This window comes from Arachis stenosperma, chromosome 1 (assembly GCF_014773155.1).
Source record: "Arachis stenosperma cultivar V10309 chromosome 1, arast.V10309.gnm1.PFL2, whole genome shotgun sequence".
In the NCBI taxonomy this organism is placed as follows: domain Eukaryota; kingdom Viridiplantae; phylum Streptophyta; class Magnoliopsida; order Fabales; family Fabaceae; genus Arachis; species Arachis stenosperma.
The window spans coordinates 103,117,644-103,127,589 of record NC_080377.1 but is presented as its reverse complement, the minus strand read 5'-3'; the positions used below and the strand labels follow the sequence as shown (position 1 = coordinate 103,127,589).

Below are 9,946 nucleotides of genomic sequence, written 5' to 3'. Positions count from 1 at the left end.
TTTTAATTGAATTTTAATTGATTTATAAGCCTCTTGAATTTAGTGATACTTGGAGTGGTTGTTTGGTTTATTATAGGTGAAGAAAAGAAAAGAAAAGGAAAAGCGTGGCATAAAAAGTGTAGCCCAAGGAAGAAGAAGTGTGGCAAAAGAGGGGAGAAGCGTGCCGCATTGCAAGGAGGAGGCAACATTGCCCTCCACAAGAGCACACTGCCCTCTAGGAGGGCAACATTAGGTGACCAAGCAAAGGAAGGCAATTCTGTCCTGCGCACTGCAAGGGCAGAGCACAAAATGTGCCTTGGAATCAAGAGGAAGAGAACCTTGCCCTGCCCTTGTGGAGGGCAGAATCGGGCTCTCCAAGGAAGAAATTCAAGAGAAAAATGTCACCCATGCATGCCACAAGGATCGAACAAGGGACCATGAGCAAGCTAAGCACTAAGGTTCACTACCGTGCCAAGAAACCAAGAAAATAATTGTAGCGCATGCGTCCGCCCAGTTTCGAACACGGGCCGTGAAGGAAGGGACTTTGCCCTGCCCTTGGCGCGGGCAGGGCAGCATCGTGTGTGGCGCACCAAGAAGCACCAACGTGCGCACCAATTTTCTCCCATGGCAGCACCAAGCGCGCACCAACTCACGTCCCTGGCGCACCAAACCTTTCCTGCCCTGCCCTTGGCGCGGGCAGGGCAGCGTTTTGCGTTCCCTGGCAGCGTCCCACGCACCAACGCGCACTGCGCACAACTTTGGCGCGCCAATCCTCGACCATGGCCGCACCAATTCTCGCACCATGCACCAATTTTCTGCCCTGCCCTCCACAAGGGCAGGGCAGCCTCCTGGGAGTGAATTTTCATGGGCCGAAAATTCAAATTAAAACACCATTTTAATTCATTTCTTCACCAATTCAAAAGCCCATCCAAATCCCAAAATCCAAGAATAGAAAGTGTATAAATAGAAGCTAGTTTGATGTAATTAGGACCTTTACTTTGAGCTTTGAATTTTCACTTTTATTTTGAGCTTTGGCACTTGTTCTTGGTGACTTGACTGAGATCTCTGAGAATTGGGGAGGAGAATTGATCTCTCTTCTTCCTCATTCTTGCCTGAGCACTTCTAATCTTCTGTTTCTGAGTTTTGGGTGTGTGAAATTGAGGAAATTCTGTCTCAATTCCCATTCAAACTCTTTTCAATTTGTTTTCTGCATAATTCAATTTAATTTCTGTTATTCTATTGCTTCTTCTTAAATTTTCTGTCAATTGCTTTGATAACTCAGATCTGGGAAGGAAATTGAGTTTTAGGCTCTGCTACCTAAGCTCTTGAATCCTGAGATCACAATTCACTTTGGGTTCTTCTGTGAACCTTGCTGCACTTTACTTTACTTTCTGTTTAAGCTTTCATTGCTTCTAATTCAATTCCTGCTCAATTAATTGTTGCAATTTACTTGCTCTTTGTTTAGATTCTGCAATCCCAGTCCTCAAACCCCTTTTATATTCAAGCCATTTATCTTTCTTGCCATTTAAGTTACTGCAATTTAAGTTTCTTGCACTTTAAGTTTCAGTCATTTATTTTCTTGTTCTTTAAGTTTCTGCAAATTTACTTTCCTGTTCTTTAATTTACTGCACTTCTCCCTTCTCCCGTTACATTTACTGTCATTTACTTCTTGTTAAACACAAATCACTCAACCAAAACTTGATTCGCTTGACTAAATCACCCACTAAACTAAAATTGCTCAATCCTTCAATCCCTGTGGGATCGACCTCACTCATGTGAGTTATTATTACTTGATGCGACCCGGTACACTTGCCGGTGAGTTTTGTGTTGGATCGTTTTCCACACATCACACCCTTGAGATGAATCTCTCCATCTTCCATGACTCGGAGGTGGAAGCTTTTGCCTTCCCTTTCCTCTTTCTAGAGGTTTCTCCGGCCTTGGATGCCATAAATGGTTATGGAAAAACAAAAAGTACTGCTTTTACCACACCAAACTTAAAAGGTTTGCTCGTCCTCGAGCAAAAGAAGAAAGAAGAGAGTAGAAGAAGAAGAAATGAGGAAGAAGGGAATGGCTTTGTGTTCGGCCAAAGAGGGGGGGAAGTGGTGTTTAGGTTGTGTGAAAATGAAGGGGTGAGGAAGGGTTTATATAGGAGAGGGGGGCTCATGGTTCGGTCATGTATGGGTGGGTTTGGGAGGGAAAGTGGTTTGAATTTGAAGGGTGAGGTAGGTGGGGTTTTATGAAGGATGGATGTGAGTGGTGAAGAGAAAGATGGGATTTGATAGGTGAAGGGTTTTTGGGGAAGAGGTGTTGAGGTGATTGGTGAAGAAGAGAGAGAGTGGTGGGGTAGGTGGGGATCCTGTGGGGTCCACAGATCCTGAGGTGTCAAGGAAAAGTCATCCCTGCACCAAATGGCATGCAAAATTGCGTTTTTAGCCAGTTCTGGCGTTAAACGCCGGGATGGTGCCCATTTCTGGCGTTTAACGCCAGGTTCTTGCCCTTTCCTGGCGTTTAACGCCAGTCTGGTGCCCCTTTCTAGCGTTAAACGCCCAGAATGGTGCCAGACTGGGCGTTAAATGCCCATCTGCTAGCCTTACTGGCGTTTAAACGCCAGTAGGTTCTTCCTCCAGGGTGTGCTGTTTTTCTTCCTGTTTTTCATTCTGTTTTTTCTTTTTCAATTGATTTTGTGACTTCTCATGATCATCAACCTACAGAAAACATAAAATAACAAAGGAAAATATATAAAATATAACATTGGGTTGCCTCCCAACAAGCGCTTCTTTAATGTCAGTAGCTTGACAGAGGGCTCTCATGGAGCCTCACAGATGCTCAGAGCAATGTTGGAACCTCCCAACACCAAACTTAGAGTTTGAATGTGGGGGTTCAACACCAAACTTAGAGTTTGGTTGTGGCCTCCCAACACCAAACTTAGAGTTTGACTGTAGGGGCTCTGTTTGACTCTGATTTGAGAGAAGCTCTTCATGCTTCCTCTCCATGGTGACAGAGGGACATCCTTGAGCCTTAAACACAAAGGATTCTTCATTCACTTGAATGATCAGTTCACCTCCATCAACATCAATCACAGCCTTTGCTGTGGCTAGGAAGGGTCTGCCAAGGATGACAGATTCATCCATGCACTTCCCAGTTTCTAGGACTATGAAATCAGCAGGGATGTAATGGTCTTCAATTTTCACCAGAACATCCTCTACAAGTCCATAAGCTTGTTTTCTTGAATTGTCTGCCATCTCTAGTGAGATTCTTGCAGCTTGTACCTCAAAGATCCCTAGCTTCTCCATTACAGAGAGAGGCATGAGGTTTACACTTGACCCTAAGTCACACAGAGCCTTCTTGAAGGTCATGGTGCCTATGGTACAAGGTAGTGAAAACTTCCCAGGGTCTTGTCTCTTTTGAGGTAATTTCTGCCTAGACAAGTCATCCAATTCTTTGGTGAGCAAAGGAGGTTCGTTCTCCCAAGTCTCATTTCCAAATAACTTGTCATTTAGCTTCATGAATGCTCCGAGGTATTTAGCAACTTGCTCTTCAGTGACATACTCATCCTCTTCAGAGGAGGAATACTTATCAGAGCTCATGAAAGGCAGAAGTAAATCCAATGGAATCTCTATGGTCTCATTTTGAGCCTCAGATTCCCATGGTTCCTCATTAGGGAACTCATTGGAGGCTAGTGCACGCCCATTGAGGTCTTCCTCAGTGGCGTTCACTTCCTCTCCTTCCTCTCCAAATTCGGCCATGTTGATGGCCTTGCACTCTCCTTTTGGATTTTCTTCTGTATTGCTTGGAAGAGTACTAGGAGGGAGTTCAGTAATCTTCTTGCTCAGCTGTCCCACTTGTGCCTCCAAATTTCTAATGGAGGACCTTGTTTCAGTCATGAAACTTTGAGTGGTTTTGATTAGATCAGAGACCATGGTTGCTAAGTCAGAGTGGTTCTGCTTAGAATTCTCTGTCTGTTGCTGAGAAGATGATGGAAAAGGCTTGCCATTGCTAAACCTGTTTCTTCCACCATTATTGTTGTTGAAACCTTGTTGAGGTCTCTGTTGATCCTTCCATGAGAAATTTGGATGATTTCTCCATGAAGAATTATAGGTGTTTCCATAGGGTTCTCCTAGGTAATTCACCTCTTCCATTGAAGGGTTCTCAGGATCATAGGTTTCTTCTTCAGATGAAGCTTCCTTAGTACTACCTGGTGCATTTTGCATTCCAGATAGACTTTGAGAAATCATATTGACTTGTTGAGTCAATATTTTGTTCTGAGCCAGAATGGCATTCAGAGTATCAATCTCAAGAACTCCTTTCTTCTGATTTGTCCCATTGTTCACAGGATTCCTTTCAGAAGTGTACATGAATTGGTTATTTGCAACCATTTCAATTAGTTCTTGAGCTTCTGTAGGCGTCTTCTTCAAATGAAGAGATCCTCCAGCAGAGCTATCCAAAGACATCTTGGACAGTTCAGAGAGACCATCATAGAAAATACCTATGATGCTCCATTCAGAGAGCATGTCAGAAGGACATTTTCTGATCAATTGTTTGTATCTTTCCCAAGCTTCATAGAGGGATTCTCCATCCTTCTGTCTGAAGGTTTGGACTTCCACTCTAAGCTTACTCAATTTTTGAGGTGGAAAGAACTTTGCCAAGAAGGCATTGACTAGCTTTTCCCATGAGTCTAGGCTTTCTTTAGGTTGTGAGTCCAACCATGTCCTAGCTCTGTCTCTTACAGCAAAAGGGAATAGCATCAGTCTGTAGACCTCAGGGTCAACCCCATTAGTCTTGACAGTGTCACAGATTTGCAAGAATTCAGCTAAGAACTGATGAGGATCTTCCAATGGAAGTCCATGGAACTTGCAATTCTGTTGCATTAGAGAAACTAATTGAGGCTTAAGCTCAAAGTTGTTTGCTCCAATGGCAGGGATAGAGATGCTTCTCCCATAGAAGTCGGGAGTAGGTGCAGTAAAGTCACCCAGCACCTTCCTTGCATTGTTGGCATTGTTGTTGTTTTCGGCTGCCATGTGTTCTTCTTTTTTGAAGATTTCTGTTAGGTCCTCTGCAGAGAGTTGTGCCTTAGCTTCTCTTAGCTTTCGCTTCAAGGTCCTTTCAGGTTCCGGATCAGCTTCAACAAGAATGCCTTTGTCTTTGTTCCTGCTCATATGAAAGAGAAGAGAACAAGAAAATATGGAATCCTCTATGTCACAGTATAGAGATTCCTTAAGGTGTCAGAGGAAAAGAAAAATAGAAGAAAGAGGTAGAAGAATTCGAACTTAGTGAGATAGAGTTCGAATTGTGCATTGAGGAGGAGTGATATTCCATAAATAGAAGGATGTGAGAAGAGGGGGAGAGGTTTTTTTTTTTCGAAAATTAATTAAAAAGATTTTAAAAGCATTTTGAAAAACTTTAATTTGATTTTTGAAAATCAAGAGTGAGAAAGGAATCAAGTAATTTTTGAAAAAGATTTTGAAATTAGAATTTAAAAAGATATGATTGAAAAGTTATGGTTTGAAAACAGTTTTAAAAAGATTTGATTTTAAAAATTAATGACTTGCCTAACAAGAAAAGATATGATTCAAACATTAAACCTTTCTCAACAGAAAAGGCAACATACTTGAAATGTTCAATCAAATCATTAATTGTTAGCAAGTATCTTTGAAAAAGGAAAGAACTTGATTTTGAAAACATTTGATTGAAAAGATATGATTTGAAAAAGATTTGATTTTGAAAAACTTTGAAAACTTGAAAAAAAAATGATTTGAAAACAAAATCCTCCCCCTTGTGCCATCCTGGCATTAAACGCCCAGAATGGTGCACATTCTGGCGTTTAACGCCCAATGCACTACCTTCTTGAGCGTTAAACGCCCAACCAGGCACCCTGGCTGGCGTTTAAACGCCAATCTGTCCTTCTTCACTGGGCGTTTTGAACGCCCAGCTTTTTCTGTGTAATTCCTCTGCTGCATGTTCTGAATCTTCAGTTCCCTGTACTATTGACTTGAAAATAGAACCAAGATCAAATAAACAATGCATGCAAGACACCAAACTTAAAATTAGACACTAGACTCAAACAAGAAACATAAAATATTTTTGGTTTTTATGATTTTGAAATTTTTTTGGATTTTTCGAAAATTATATGGGAATAGAAAATAAAGGGTTCAGAATTCTTAATTTGGATTCCAGGAATCATTGCAATGCTAGTCTAAGACTCCGGTCCAGGAATTAGACATGGCTTCACAGCCAGCCAAGCTTTCAAAGAAAGCTTCGGTCCAAAACACTAGACATGGCCAATGGCCAGCCAAGCCTTAGCAGATCATTGCTCCAATAGCAAGATTGATAGAGATCAACAAGCTCTTGTGATGATCAGTTGAAACCTCGGTCCAGTAAGATTAGACATGGCTTCTCAGCCAGCCAGATTTCAACAGGTCATCATGAAACTCTAGAACTCATTCTTAAGAATTCTGAAAAATACCTAATCTAAGCAACAAGATGAACCGTCAGTTGTCCATACACAAAACAATCCCCGGCAATGGCGCCAAAAACTTGGTGCACGAAATTGTGATCATCAATGGCGCCATCAACATGGTACGCTCATTGCAATCTCAACTCTTCATCACAACTCCGCACAACTAACCAGCAAGTGCACTGGGTCGTCCAAGTAATAAACCTTACGCGAGTAAGGGTCGATCCCACAGAGATTGTTGGTATGAAGCAAGCTATGGTCATCTTGTAAATCTTAGTCAGGCAGACTCAAGTGGGTATAGATGATGAATAAAACATAAAGATAAAGATAGAGATACTTATGTAATTCATTGGTGGAAATTTCAGATAAGCGCATGAAGATGCTGTATCCCTTCCGTCTCTCTGCTTTCCTACTATCTTCATCCAATCCTTCTTACTCCTTTCCTTGGCAAGCTTATGCAAGGGTTTCACCGTTGTCAGTGGCTACCTCCCATCCTCTCAGTGGAAATGTTCAACGCACCCTGTCATGGCACGGCTATCCATCTGTCGGTTCTCAATCAGGCCGGAATAGAATCCAGTGATTCTTTTGCGTCTGTCACTAACGCCCCGCCCTCAGGAGTTTGAAGCACGTCACAGTCATTCAATCATTGAATCCTACTCAGAATACCACAGACAAGGTTAGACCTTCCGGATTCTCTTGAATGCCGCCATCAGTTCTAGCCTATACCACGAAGACTCTGATCTCACGGAATGGCTGGCTCGGTTGTCAGGCGAGCACTCGGTTGTCAGGCGATCAACCATGCATCGTGTATCAGGAATCCAAGAGATATTCACCCAATCTAAGGTAGAACGGAGGTGGTTGTCAGGCACATGTTCATAGGTGAAAATGATGATGAGTGTCACGGATCATCACATTCATCAAGTTGAAGAACAAGTGATATCTTAGAACAAGAACAAGCGGAATTGAATAGAAGAACAATAGTAATTGCATTAATAATTCGAGGTACAACAGAGCTCCACACCTTAATCTATGGTGTGTAGAAACTCCACCGTTGAAAACACATAAGAACAAGGTCTAGGCATGGCCGAATGGCCAGCCTCCCAAAGAGGGTTCAATCATAAAAACATGATCAAAAGATGATAACACAATAGTAAAAGGTCCTACTTATAGAAAACTGGTAGCCTAAGGTTTACAAAGATGAGTAAATGACATAAAAATCCACTTCCGGGCCCACTTGGTGTGTGCTTGGGCTGAGCAATGAAGCATTTTCGTGTAGAGACTCTTCTTGGAGTTAAACGCCAGCTTTTGTGCCAGTTTGGGCGTTTAACTCCCACTTTGGTGCCAGTTCCGGCGTTTAACGCTGGAATTTCTAAAGGTGACTTTGAACGCCGGTTTGGGCCATCAAATCTTGGGCAAAGTATGACTATTATATATTGCTAGAAAGCCCCGGATGTCTACTTTCCAACGCCGTTAAGAGCGCGCCAATTGGGCTTCTGTAGCTCCAGCAAATCCACTTCGAGTGCAGGGAGGTCAGAATCCAACAGCATCTGCAGTCCTTTTCAGTCTCTGAATCAGATTTTTGCTCAGGTCCATCAATTTCAGCCAGAAAATACCTGAAATCACAGAAAAACACACAAACTCATAGTAAAGTCCAGAAAAGTGAATTTTAACTAAAAACTAATAAAAATATACTAAAAACTAAACCAAATATATTAAAAACATACTAAAAACAATGCCAAAAAGCGTACAAATTATCCGCTCATCAGTGAAACAGCAAAAGGAAGTATTAAAGAAGAAGATGGAGGATGCCGGTTTCTGGAAAAATTTGATGGGGAAGCGCAAGGGAAATGGAGACGCAAGTAATCAAGGAGAATCCCAAGGGAGTAGAAGAGAATGAGCATACCAACAAGTGAAAGGTGGGGAAGTTCCTCCTTAGTTTACTTTCTTTTTCAAAGCATTAAATAAGGAAAATCATGTATGAAATAGAACATGCTTCCATGGTAGTTTAGAATTTTCAATTATGCATTTAAGTTTCATTGCTTAGGTCTATGTTATTGAGCCTAATGTCTTGAATGCTCACTTTCATCTTCCTTACTTGTATGCTTGTCTCTCTAAGTTTATCTAAAAGAAAATGTTATGGGAAGAACAAGAGTGGAGTCATTTTGTGAAGTGCATTCTGAATGTTTGTGGTAGGTTGATTAGTAAGCTAAGTTGGTTCACCAAGAAAGGAAAGAAAGCAATTATCCATCCTAAGTCCTATGTTTGAAACACATTATTTGAGGCTAGCTAAACAATAAGATCCCAACAAGAAAAGAAAAAGAGCAATACAATTGAAAAAAAAAAAGAAAAGGAACACAATAAGAAACAATGCTAGGCACCAAGGGTTTCAAAATTGAGGCATGTGTCTGTAGTGTTTATGTACAAGGGATATACTTGGATGAATAAGCTCTTAGGGGTGCCTTATCACTTGGTAACTTAGGTTAACTAATCCGGGATTATCAGTTGAAAGTCCACTATCAAGAGTAACCTTTGCTACAGAGCACTTAGTAACCCAAAGAGGTGTTGGACACCAAGGTCTCAAGAAAGAAAGAATAACAAACCATGTGCCTTTGGTGTGTATGTATGAGGGAAAGAGACTTGAGGGAGTAAGTCCTTAGGGGTGTCTTAACACCTAGCACCCTAAAACCAACTAGTTTGGGAGTGTTGGCTAAAAGCTTATCATAAAGAGTCGCCCTCTTACAAAGCACTTAGCAAAAAGAAAAATAAACTTTGAAAAGGAAGGAAGGATCACTAAGAAAGAAGCCTCCAGGGATGCAATCAAGAGAGTGACTAGGGATTTGATAAAGGCTTGAAACCTAAAGGGAAAGAACCTAAGTTGCTATGCATGAAACTCCATGAACCAGGAATGCCACTTCTATTGTATCTTCTTGTTCTTTCATTTCATTTTTCTTATGCTTCAGTACTTGCTTAGGGACAAGCAAGCTTTAAGTTTGGTGTTGTGATGTCCGGGCATCTAGGCCAGTTTCACTGACCTTTTCTTTACTGTTTTAGGGTAGTTTCATGTATTTTCTTAGTGAATAAGGCAAGTTTTGGGTGAAAATAAACTTACACATTGATTCAAGCAACTATTGTGAATTTTGCATGATTTCATGAGATTTTTTGCTAGAATTGCATGATAACTTGATGATGCATAATCTCATGACTTTGGCTAGAGCTTTGATGCACTTTAATTGCTTGATTTCAGGATAAATGAAGCATGGAAGAACCACGTTAGCATTCACGTTAACTTAGTTAACGAGAACACTAACGTGGAATGGCAAGGAGCTTGGCAGTTTTGGACACTACTCTCTATAGATTTACTTTTCCTGCACTTTAGCATGGATTCTTCTTTTCTCCTATTTTTCATTTCTAGAGCTATGAACAACTAAATCCATTTCATTGGGTTAGGGAGCTCTGTTGTAATTTGATGGATCAATTATAGTTTTCATTCTTCTTCTTCTTTCTTTTCTCTTG

The 9,946-nt window shown here is 41.2% G+C and overlaps 1 non-coding gene across 1 annotated transcript; it reads left to right on the top strand.

Annotated features, from left to right (window-relative positions):
- Window positions 1-4,488: 4,488 nt before the first annotated feature.
- On the top strand, window positions 4,489-4,592 carry LOC130947919 (small nucleolar RNA R71). The gene has a single exon (XR_009072862.1). It is a non-coding gene; the product is annotated as a small nucleolar RNA R71 (small nucleolar RNA).
- The last annotated feature ends 5,354 nt before the right edge of the window (window positions 4,593-9,946 follow it).